Raw genomic sequence first — 12,207 nt, 5'->3', positions numbered from 1 at the left:
TGCCACATGTAAAAATAAACAGAAATTACTCCTTTAGAAAGGACATGTGAAAATAACCTAATGTTCCCTGTCTTATTTTTTCATTAACATGCAGCGTGACAGGTACAGAAATGTTCAGGTACGGTAACTAAAGCATGGTCTTTTCACAAAAATGCCTACAGGAGCTTTGAAGTGCATGTAAAAATTTTATTAAAAGAATCTTACTGTAGTGGCATGTGCTAATGTAGTTTAGTTAAGGGTTTGTCTATTACTGTGAAACTTAATTTTTAAAAATTTAAAAATGTTCGTTTTACTTAAAACTAGCATGAAAGTCCTTGTCTGTTATGTACTGTGTAGGCATATTTCTTCTACTTATCTCTTCTCTCTCAACATCAGCTTGATAATTGAGTCCTCAGTGCCATTAACACTTAAGCATATACCGTAGTCTCCTTTTAAATGAGATTACCTGAATTTTGCATGTGTTCATGTATTTAAAGGATTTGACTATAAATTCTGAAGGTCTTAGCATCCTGATCTCAATTTGTTAGGTAAAATCCTATTGACTGAAAGGGATATGGTATTTCATCCTAAATACGAATGTGTTTTTACAAATTTCAGGTACCATTTTGCACTTAAATTAATGGGGCATTATGTTTAAAATGTGCTAGTAACAACTGAGATAGGTGAAGTTTTAAAGTAATGCAGTTTATTGCCTAATATCCATGCATGTGCATGCAGGTTTTTGAAGATTATGTGTAGGTTTGTATATTACATCCCTTTGGAATATTTTTATCATTAGTATAGCGTATTTACCTAGTGTTAATTTTCAGCTTATATTTCTGAAATCCAGATGTCTGTATTGCAGGGTGCCAAAAACTTATTTCTTGCTTTAAGATCTAATCCAAGGCCACTGGGGTTTGTTGAGTGACTCCTGAAAACTTCAGTTGCTTTGGAATAGACTGAGACTGTGTTTTTATTGCTCAGTATAAGTGTACTAGCACTATACAGAGAATGCAGGAATAAGCTTTTGCTGTAGGATGTGCAACTTTTAATTTCCTGGTAATCATGCCTTTGAGGCAATATTTGATCAACAGCTGTCCAAAGTCAGGCACAACTGGCCGTCTTCCCTACAACCATTTATTTTTGCCTTTGTACTATTTCCCGTGTAGTAGTAGGAACCCCTGTGTGGGTTATAATGAATCAGATTGGAAAGGTGATCCGGTAAGATAATTCCTTTTTTCTTTTCTGTAACAGTACCCTGTTTCCAGTTTCTGCAGAAGGTGGTAGAAATGGGTGCCCAGGAGAAGGTGATTGCTTAGAGTAGCTTGAGAAGTGCAACTGCTGAGTATGTAGTTAAGTCCTAAAGTCTCAGCAAAACTGTTCTGCTAACACTAGAAAGATCTATTTTTTTAACTTTAAAAAAAGAACAGTTAATGTGATGGGACATTAAAAAAATGCACACGTCCCCCTCCGCCCCAAAAGGAGAGTTTTTCTGCTCACTAAAGCTCTTGGAAACTAGATTTTCCGTAGACTACCCTCTCATTTTTAAATATTCAGAACATTATTATTAATTTGTAGATGTTTTCGTTGTTCCAGGTTTTTCTGATGAATATAATGTTGTGTGCCATAAAGCTTTTTAATGTTCTTTCATGTACAGCATTAACTTTATGATATCCTGTAGTACTAAAATCTTTAACAAGTAATTATGGAAAAGTTGTTAAAATATTTTTCCTTTTAAAATACGTTTTTTCGTGGCAAATTAAAATTTCTTGGAGTTGCATTATCGTTAATTCTAATATTTCAAAATATAAGTGATTCTTCAACTGTTTTATATAGAGTTTCATGGTATGTTTATACTATTGTCGCATTGGGATTTTTTTTTTCCCCACGTATAGTGAAATCTCGACTCTAGTTTTAAATTAACCTTAAGTTCACATTCAGATGTTTGAATGCTACCTTTAAGCAATCTGTACAGACCAGTTGCAAACAAATGCTCTTTCAGGAAAAGATGGAAATTCTGTCTTGATGCTTAATTCTGTCTTTGTCAGACCCTTTTTGAATACTGCCTGACAAATTCACTCCCAGTGGTAACTTCAGTTAGTTAGCAAGTTACAGGGCTGGTAAGTTTGATTCCTTGTTTTCTGATGAAATGTCTATCATGCTTTAGTCTGCTTCTGCAGAGGAAAAAACAGGTACCATTTAAGAAACAGTATGCTTAAAACTGTGTATGTTCAGTATCTGAAAGTTCAGCGTGTGCAAGTTTTGCAGACCACACTGGGAGCCATCCACTGATCAGTGTTTGACCTGTGCTGGCTGTTGGTCTCTGCTCAATGCAGAGAAGAGATGTGGCCTTCTGGCAGTTTTGGAAGCCTGTGCCTACCTTGCTTGTGCTTCAGGACCACCAATACCCAGCACAGCTCCTGCAGCATTTGGACTCCTGAGTGGAGAGAGTAAATGTGGAGGAACAAACAGTTGCCAGGGACGACTTCATAACTTACTGTGATTCTCATTAATGTGTTGACCCTCATCCCTGGCAGGTAATGTATGCTTTGCATACAAATAGGTATTACCGTAGAAAACAAAATTCACTGCAGAGTGAAATGCATTTTGGTCAGAAGCGTGAACGGAGAATGCAGGAATAAGCTTTTGCTGTAGGATGTGCAACTTTTAATTTCCTGGTAATCTGGAAATTGGCTCTGTTGAGGGAGGGGGAATATGGGAATATGGCTCTGTTGAGGGAGGATAAATTGTTCTGTTGGATACATGCTAAAAGCGGTACACTGTGCTGTACTTCTAGTTTGTAAGATATGTGGTGGACCAGTTTCATTTTAATAACACTTTTTAAACCCAAATTTAAATTAAATACTCCAGTGAAGAACAGCAGTAAGAGAGAAATCAGTGACGGCCTGATGGAAAACATGGCTCTAGGCACACGTTTCTCCTACTCTTGTGATTTTGACTTACTTGGAGTAACAAGATATAAGTTTGTACTGTAGCCTTGTGAATTATTTCAAATCCATTTTAGAAAGCAGAGTGCTTTATGCGCTTAATTATATCGTTTGAAAAAAACAGAATTCGGTAAGAAACAAATCAAGGTTTTGCAGCCATCTTCTAAAGAGTATGCAAAAGACATCTCATTCTTTTTTCCTCTTCCTGTTTTATGTAGTGACAGTTTGCTTATATTATTAAATATATTTTGACTGATCAAATTGCAAACCAGAAGTTCCTTGAATCACAAATTCTGATTGTCTGTCATTTTATTTTTTTTAAAAAATGCATGTATTATCTATGAATTATAAGTAAAATCATCCAGCTCAATTGTAACTCTGGCTGGCTGGAAGAGAGCAGGAATGCTTAAATCTGATTCAGTGTAAAATAAGCTGAAATTACGTTAATGGAAAGTTCATTATTCATTCTATATTTTTAATGGAGAAGTAATTTTAGCAGAAAATTTTACAGAGGGATCATTAATTTGGTGGTACGTATTTATGGTGCTATATACCTCTAATAACTTTTAAATGGGATCTCGTACTGTGTTCAGAAAGACTCAGTATTCTCTGTTGTAATACTGGTTTAGAAAGTACAATAGCAGAAGAATAATACTTCTGCTGTTTCAGCATTGACTCCGGTATAGAATTCTCTAAGATAACAATAAGCATTAGCTTTCTAGGTTTTCTTCTCCTGGTTTGATTTAATGCAGGGCCAGTAGAGGGAGACAGAATATTTTATTTTGTGCAGGGATAGAGGTATATCTCTGGTTTTCATAGGCTGGCGGCTTTCATATCCTTTCCTTAAACATGAAGGGAAGTGCTTTACAAATGTGGTCAGGCAATAATTGGATGAAAAGATTTAAAGTTAGGCTGTCAAATAAGTGTTGTTCACAAAGGAAGTGTTATGTTCCATATGTGAAGTAGTTAAAAAATGGTTACAAATGGCTTCTTAATTATAAGTGAGATCATTAATTCCCACATGGTTGTGGAGGTTATTCAGAAGTTCCTGATTGAGCGAGCTGAATGTTTTTGGAGTCCAGCTACAGAAGTTCAGAGGTTTATGTATATACTTATTAGTAATACTTGTGATCTCTTTGAGTGCGTCTTAACTGGATAGAAAGACAGCACCAACTGGCATCATCTAGGCACAGGTTGGTACCCTCTGTGTTCCCAGGGGATGGACAGAGTTTCCTGGTAGAAGACTGGGCTGTGAAGTCTCCTCAACTTCTGAGAATGTGTTACTGACTCTGTGGCATCAACTCTCCTCAGAGGGTATGGAACTCACCCAGAGGAAACTGGGAAAGCCTTGCCTGATGTTGTGGTTGTATGAGTTGGTTAGGAGAGGACTGAGCAAGATCACCATCACCAGGTGTCTCTGGATAAGTGCAACTTTGATATGCAAAAGTACTTGCACATCTAGATTAAACTTTTGTTTTCTCTCTCCTCACTCCCTCCCTCCAAAGTTTCTCTTAGCTTCAGTCCTGCTGCATCTGTGTGTCCTGTCCCATCTTCCACCTAACTCTTTATTAGCTTTTCTCACTTGATCCCAGTCTTTAAATATTGGACTTCTCAGCCTTGTTCCATTTTCACCCCTCCCTACATCTTGTCTACCACTGCCTCGCAGTCAGACTACTCCCCCTCTTTGAGGTTTCTTCACATCTGTTGAGTTTTTCTTCCTTGGTCTCTTTCATATGTTCGTCCTTGTCTTTTTCCTGCATGCACTAATTATGTGCTCACCTGTTTTCTCCATCCCTCCTATTCCCTCAATATTTGCTATAAAACCAGATATTCACAAATTTTAGTTCATAGGATGAAATGTGATTAAAAGTGTAAGAACAGCTTTAATACTGTGGACTGTTAACACAGCTAATATTGATTTGATTGAACTTGAATTTCATAAGGTTCTTAGAGGAGAGGAGAATTTTTCACGGTGAGAACAATCAGCCTTTGGAATAATCTTTCCATTGGAATAATATCTCTGTGTTATTTTTTTCTTTCTTTATGAAGAATTGAGTTACTTGGTGCATGCTGCTACTGTAGCAATTTTGCCCTACACCCCCCCCCCCCCCCCCCCAATCTCCACTGTTACAAATTAGGGGCCAAATTTTAAGCTTGTATTTGCTTTTCATGTTCCTCACTAATGTCTAAAATATATATTGAAGAGGATGATGTTCTGTATTAAAAATTAAAAATATGTCTGCAATTTCCAGGTTTGCATTTGCAATTAAAAGAGGCCATTGTGTACTGGCTGTGTTCACCTCCAACTCTAAATTAGATTTACAAGTGGATGTGAAACAGGTCATTCATTTAGAAAACAATGTCTAATTTTCAAGGTGTTGGTTTAAATTTAACTCAGTAGCTCTGATGTTTGAAGCCAGATGAATCTGCTTTGGTAACTTTTTATAGCAATAACTATTTAATTGATCTATCAAAAGTGCATTTGTCCTTTGATGGGGTTAAAATAGGAGGTTTGCTTCTTATGGAGTCTGATTTCATGTGAGTCATCCTCAAATGACTCAATTGGCTGCATGTTTCAGTTCAGTAGCTTTCCTATTACCTCATCGGTATTTGTGTGCCTGGTTACATTACTAGTCTCTACACTTCTTGAGTGCTAATGAATTTGATCCTTTAAATTGATGCTGTGGCTTTTTGAAATGCATACTTAAGAAATGTTGCTGTGGCTACTTCTTGTCTTTCCTAAAGAATTGTTCTTAATTTAGTTCTACCTGATCTCTTGTCTTTTGAAGCCTTTTGGTGGGGAAAGGGAAATGGAACAAAACAGAATCATGAGCTTGAAACTGGCTGAATTTTCTCTGCAGTCAGTTGCCTACTTGTAGCAATATATATGTAAATAAATAGAATATTGCTATTGATTTTTAATTATTGCTATTTTCATCAAGCAGTTATGCTGCATAGAGAGTGAAGGCTTTCTCTGTTACTTATGACTCAAGATGTAGAGGTGGGCTGAGGATTGTTTAGCAAGGATTTTGTAATCCATTCTATGTCCTGTGCTTGTTTGCAAGGAGTGAAGTAATGGGACAGTTAGAAAGGGAGCGAACCTGTATTTAGGGATGCCGGAGCTTGGCTCAGTGGGGATGGTATCTGTGCACTCGGTCCGTAAGCTGTGTTGGGCCACTGGACAGCAGTTCTTTTGATCTGGATGGTGAAGTTCACCTGCCAGTTCCTTGGGTATGGGCTGTGCGTGAGGGAAAGTGACTGTAAATGTAAGTGTGATCTTAACTGACTTGTTCATTGTTATCCAACATTATTAACAGTGTGATGCTTAAAAGTGTTACTGGAGAACCCTTCAAAAGAGCCACCCATGGGAATATAAAATTAAATGCCATTTAGCCAAAATTCTGGGAAATCTCAAAGCTTATTCCATTGCAATGGAAGCTGGACTGAGAAGGATTACTTTCCTTTTAACACTAGGCTTGGAAGAGAAGGACTGCAAACAGCATCATTCATTGCTGTGCACCAGGTTATGAAGAAATACTTCAATGAGAAGGTGTGTGTCATGTTTAGTATTTGCTAATGTAAATTAGATTGTGTATTCTGGATATCTGTTAGTGAGTCTGGGAGAAAGAAGAGAAAAGTGAGTGTTATCAAACATAATACCAGCAGTGTGGAACACTGAGCAAGATGCTGATGCTTTGCAAGGCAACGATTTTTGTTTTTAAATGCCATTGGGAGTTTAATATTATAGTATTTTATGCAGTTTTGGAAGTTATCCACATGAAAAGTGCCATCTCTGTGTTAAAGACTGACAACTAATCACTGAGTAATTCTGGGGAGATTTTAGGTAGTGAATTCCATGGTTACTTTCTTTTGATGAGAATATAATCTTGGAACTGATCTTTGAGCAGCGCAGCGAGGATCCTGAGACTCGGGGAGGCAGCGTGAGGGGAAGTAGTCTAACAGAGCAGCAAGTCAGTAAAATTCTGGTACAGCACTGTGCTGCTCCATTGAATCTCATGGGGTATTCTTCTAGGGAACTATCACCTAAGTTCCTAGACTTAAAGTGTAACTGTTCTGCTATGGGATGTGCACACAGAGCGTGGATCTTGTAGGTAATGAACTTTGACATCTTTGATCGCTTGAGGAGCAGTAGTATTGGTAAGCCCTATGGGGAGACACCACCCCAGTTCGTTGTCTCCAGCCAGCTCTTCAGGATGATCTGTGCTAGCCCCAGAAAGCTGACTGGTGTGTGAGTCCGTGGAAGCCCTTAGCTGGCTAATTCAAAAGACTTCAGCTGACTACCACCTTCTCTTGCTGATATTCTCCCCTGTAAAAACAAAGCCGTAATATAAATTCTGAATTTGCAAACTGTCCCATCAGTTTCCTTACAAACTTGGCAGATTGTGTGATTATTCAGATTTGGTATCCCTCAGAGACCACTTTGGGGCTATCTCAGTTTCTTATCTCCCCAGATGAAGTAAATTTTCTTTCCTTTTCTGGTGTTAAAAAGAAGATAATGCTTTTTAGGAATAAAAAGAAAGAGGCTGCATTTGCTGTCTGATTTAGTCATGCCTCGACTGAAAAGTTCTTGTGGTCTGTGCCACTGCAGAATACCGGATTCAAAAGATGGAAAAAAACTGGTGCTTAGAGCAGTACAGAACCTGGAATCCTCACTTTGAGGGAAATTCTGCTTTAAGAATGCAGCAACTAAAATATCTTGTTCCAGCATGAAATAAAACACCCACTCACAGAAGTCAGTTGCTTATGAAGCAAAATTCTGAAAGTTACATTTTGAACTGAAATGTTTTGTTGAGCTTTCGACACCTCACCCTTTTTTATTTCATGTTATATAACGAAGCCATTTTCAAGCAAGATGTTAAAATGTTTAATCCTAAAAAGAGTCAAAATTATGCTTTTAGTGTTTGGAAATATGTTTTCATCAAAGGTAACATTCTGCTGTGAAGGACTTTGTTCTCCACAAGCTGCTATTTTATGGCAGAGCTTTCCATTAAAGTGGTTCCAACCAACTTTGTTACTGAGATCTTCCTGGGAACATGCAGTGAGCCATCTCTGCAGCTCACTCCCTGGATGCTCAACACTGGGATTGCCAGCCTGCTTTAGGGAGCTGAGGAACCAACATGCATTCCTAAACCATGTATTTTCCTTCTGTGCGCTTTAGGGATTGTATGAATCCTTACTTTTCTGTGTCACATACTTCATACTATGCTTCTTTGTCCCTAACTCTCACCGCTGAAGTGTCTTACCTCCATCAAAAATACCTCCCAGCCCCTCTGAATAAATGCCATCTCATATTCCATCATTGGCTGAAACTTGCACAGTTCTCAAAGATGGCTTTTATCATGGGCTCCTTCAGCTACATTCTTCAGGATTTCACTAAGCAAACTGTCTTGGTGGCTGCTTTGTCTGGTGGTGGGATCCAGAGGTAGGATTGCTTTTGTGACAAACCCTGGGAGTCTGTTCAGGATTTAGGTACTTACAGTTTCAAGCAATGCTGGACAGTGCTCAGTATCAGCAGCAGGTATAAGAATATACCTGATGAACGCTTTTTTGAGTATCATTCCACTGCTACTTTTAACAGGAAATTGGCTGCATTCAGAGTTGGGGTCACTGCTGCTGGTAAATTGTTGGGGACGGCGTGGAGCCTGCTGACTAAGAGACCGTTACCTCCTTGAGGGGGGTGCTACTCCTGGCTCACTGCTGCTGCTGCTCATTTCCCAGTTCAGTGAGCTGCTGTCTCTTGGAGGGGTGGGATTTTCCAGGAAAGGGAGGTGCCAGGGGTTCAGGGCTGGGTGGAAGCAGACCAAAAGGAGCAGCTGACCTCAGGCACTTGCTTCTGAGAGAAGAGTGCCCTGTTCTCTTCTGCCTGTTCAGCCTCAAACTTAACCTCAAATGTGCCTCATGCAGAAGCAAGTGGCTGCTGAGTACAGTGACTTACCGTTTGGGAGATGCCAGGTCTTCACCCACAGGAGTGTGGTGAGACCCTGGTCAACCAGCTGTGGTGTCCGACTTCTGTATAAACTGTGAACTTCAAAGCCATACGCCTGTGTCCTTCCTTCTCCCCCCACTTTGAATGCTTATCCTGGGAAATAGCAGACATCTGGGGTGAGGGTGAAGCAGGGCTAAATTCACCTGTCTAAAGAAAGTGTCATGTAAGCATGTTCTGTAGGTAGCCTCAGCTGCTAAGGCAAAAGGGGCACCCCCATATAGTGGTCACCTGTGGCAGTGAGAGCACCAGCCACTGCTTAACTACAGATAGATTTCTTTCTTTCCCTCCCTCCCAAATAACTATTTCTACAGTATTTTTTTTTTATTATGTAGAAACTTGATGTGATAGTAACTGCTGAATGTGGTTCCAATATAAAAAATTATTCTTGCAGAATAATTACTTCATTGATTATCAGGGAATTGAACAGAAAATTCAGTAAATCCTTCTGTAAGCAATAAGCTGGCTGCTCAGTCTAGGCCCAGTTTGCAACATAAAATGCAGATTGTGCAGTATAGGAATGTATAGATTGCAGAATTGCTACAAAATTCTTGTCCTGCGACATTTTGTATAGGATGTTGTAAATATTCTTTGTCAGTGTGCTAGCAGCTGTGACAACGGTGAAATGGTTGAGTTAGTCCTACACCTGAGATTGCGTTTATTTTGGGTATGCATGCAACTCTGAGGTTGACTGCTTGGCTTCTTTTCCATATTCTTGTTTACCTGTAGTCCTCTTGCTGTTGCAAAGTGGTAAATGACCGTCCAGGATTAGTTTTGTGATGCATGTAGAGTTTTGAGTGCACTGAATTACACTTTTCACAACAGCTGTGCTGTGAAAAGTTGATGTACTGGATAGTACTCATTATGTAAAATACTTCATGAGTGTTAGAAATTGGGATTAATATGATGGATTATTGTGTGTGGGTATCCTGGTTCAGCTGGGATAGAGTTTCTTTGATTATTTATCAAGTAACACTTGTAGTACTTACATACTAATTTGCCTGAGCAGAGTGGTTCTTAAACCAGTGGTATCTTATTTCTCTAGTACTGCAGTAACTTTGGAAGGTGGGATTTGATGAGCTCGAAGTGAGGAGGCATGCAGTCAGCTGAGGGAAGGATGCTGCTGTTTGCTGACAACAGTCAGAACAGCCTGTTCTCCAACTACAGTCCCTGTCAGTCAAGTCATCAGAATTAACTGTCAGACACCACTGTTCCCTCTGCTCATTTGCAGCTATTCAGATGGATACCTGATAAGTGGTAAAGTTTGATTAGTCTAACAGTTCCCTGAAAAACTGGAAAAGCAATGCTTTTATTTAGTCACCCTGGGATTATTGTGGTGAAATGAGGTGAGGTGCTGATTTCCACATAGGTTCAGGAAGAGTGTGAAACTGAGCTCATCCAGCTCCAGCCCAGCGTCTGCCTGGGGCAGGGCAAGTGTTGGCCAGGGAGGGAGGAGTGGGGTGCTCAGCAAAGGGCTCAGCCCGCAGGTCTGTGTGCAAAAGTAGTTATGTGCTTTGCTGCAAGGCGTTTTCAGCATCCTGGGTATAACCTAGGAGCTCATTGCCTTAACTGGGAATTTGTGAGGAAGCTGACTGTACAGCTGGTGCTGCCAAAGGCCACGTGTGAAGGAGTGATGCACCTGAGTGCATTCGTATTTCACAAATCCTTTAGGCACTTCTGAATCCATGGCAGATCCTGCTCCGATTCCTGCAGGTAGTGAAAAGCCATGGTGTCTATAGCAAGTGTTGGACAATCAAGATATAAGGATTTATTTGTGTGTGTAAGATCACAGCTGTGTGAGCTGCGTAACTATAATACTATGTCATTGCAATCTTTAATCTTTCTCTGACAAGCTTTTGGATGTGGAAACAGCCTGAGAGAAAGAGTTGTGCAATTAGATTGTATAGATTGCATAGTCTTTCACACTTGTCTAGCTTAGCACTACCTCCTCTTTTATTCTTCTGGGTATTACACTTCAGTACAAGTAACTGTGCTGTTCTTTTTCCTAATGAAGTGCTTTATTTATTTTATTTGATTTTTTTTTTTTTTTTTTACCATTGTGAACTTGTAGGAGGCTTAATGGGGCTTCACTGAAAATGCCCACCAGGGTACATGGCCTTTAAGTAACACAGATGCATTTTATCTCTGAATATGGTGCACACACTAAACATTCTTTGGTTGAGTTAGTCTTTGAAGAAAAGATTTCCTGGATACTGAAGATCAAATGGAGGATAACAGCTGCTTGGGATAATTAGTGCTAGGAATAGACTGATTTATGGAGCATCAGGCAGAGCTAGCAGCTATGTTTCTGCAGCTTTGTGAGATAAGCTTGACATTTAAAAACAAGATGCTAGGAAAGTGGGCTGTGAATTTAGTCAGTTTGGATTAATAGCCCTTCTTATAATTCTATGCTGGAGCAGCTCTGGAGGAAGAATTAAATAAGAACCTCAGATTTTAAAATGCTTTTCTTCTTGAATCTGTTAATAACCTGAATTTGACTTACTGAGCAGTAAATGAGTGCTCCTCACATACCCTTGAAATTTGCCAAGGAAGTCAAGTCCATGTTCCATCTCCACATTCAATCATCTTACCAGAATACTTTCTAAAAAGAAAGTGACACAAACCTGTCATTTATATCTCTTTCTTAGTAAAAATTGGAAAACCTTTTGCTATGTTTTGCCAGCAGTGAAACAGCTTCTAAATTTAGTTCCCTATAAATTATAGTTCTCCCCCCTATAATCACAGCAACCTGGTACTGATCAGTATGTTTTCCCTGCCATCCATACAGTGCATATGACCAAAATACAGAGCATGAACAGTTTGTGGTTCTTTGCTTGGATTATGCATCATTGAGAGCTAACAATTTAGTGTGGGGTTTTTTGGGGGGCTTTTTAGAATATGTTACTGCTAATTTCTTATCTCATCCAGTGGTCATTGGCAGCAATAGCTATTGGGCCTTAGATCCTGAAGGAAAAATAATTATCCAGTGAGACTAAAGGAAGTCAGAATGGGGAGGTAATCAATGTACATAGCTGATCTTTTTTTAAAAAAGTATACGAGAGGTCCAGTAAAGTTGTGAACCTAATGAGCTGGTTACTGGACGAACACACGGTACAACGTGCTCTGAAAAACAAACTTTTAATGAGACAAGACTACTTGAAGGCTGGTAGAAGCAGCACATGTTCAGTGGAGTGAAGTGAGTTGCCCCAAGATACGCAGTAGTAAATAAACAATCAGAACTCTGCTGTTACCAAAACTCATGCGTGCATGGTATTG

At 39.3% G+C, this 12,207-nt stretch overlaps 1 protein-coding gene across 4 annotated transcripts in view; it reads left to right on the top strand.

The window, feature by feature from the left end:
- TBC1D30 (TBC1 domain family member 30) overlaps positions 1 to 12,207 on the top strand; it is a 57,523-nt gene that overhangs the window by 4,001 nt on the left and 41,315 nt on the right. The window lies entirely within an intron of this gene.

The sequence above is a fragment of the Strix aluco genome, chromosome 5, assembly GCF_031877795.1.
Source record: "Strix aluco isolate bStrAlu1 chromosome 5, bStrAlu1.hap1, whole genome shotgun sequence".
Classification (NCBI taxonomy): domain Eukaryota; kingdom Metazoa; phylum Chordata; class Aves; order Strigiformes; family Strigidae; genus Strix; species Strix aluco.
The sequence above is the reverse complement of the archived record's forward strand: the minus strand, read 5'-3'. Positions and strand labels throughout refer to the sequence as shown.